This window comes from Nanorana parkeri, unplaced genomic scaffold (assembly GCF_000935625.1).
Source record: "Nanorana parkeri isolate BGI_ZX_2015 unplaced genomic scaffold, ASM93562v1 scaffold3453, whole genome shotgun sequence".
NCBI lineage: Eukaryota > Metazoa > Chordata > Amphibia > Anura > Dicroglossidae > Nanorana > Nanorana parkeri.
Genome location: NW_017309721.1, coordinates 35,947 through 36,175, shown reverse-complemented (window position 1 = coordinate 36,175; position 229 = coordinate 35,947).

Below are 229 nucleotides of genomic sequence, written 5' to 3'. Positions count from 1 at the left end.
TTCACACCCTCACTACTCCACTGTGCCCCCGGAGGCTTCACGCCCTCACTACTCCATTGTGTCCCCGGAGGCTTCACGCCCTCACTACTCCACTGTGCCCCCGGAGTCTTCACACCCTCACTACTCCACTGTGCCCCCGGAGGCTTCACACCCTCACTACTCCACTGTGCCCCCAGAAGCTTCACACACTCACTACTCCACTGTGCCCCCGGAGGCTTCACACCCTCAC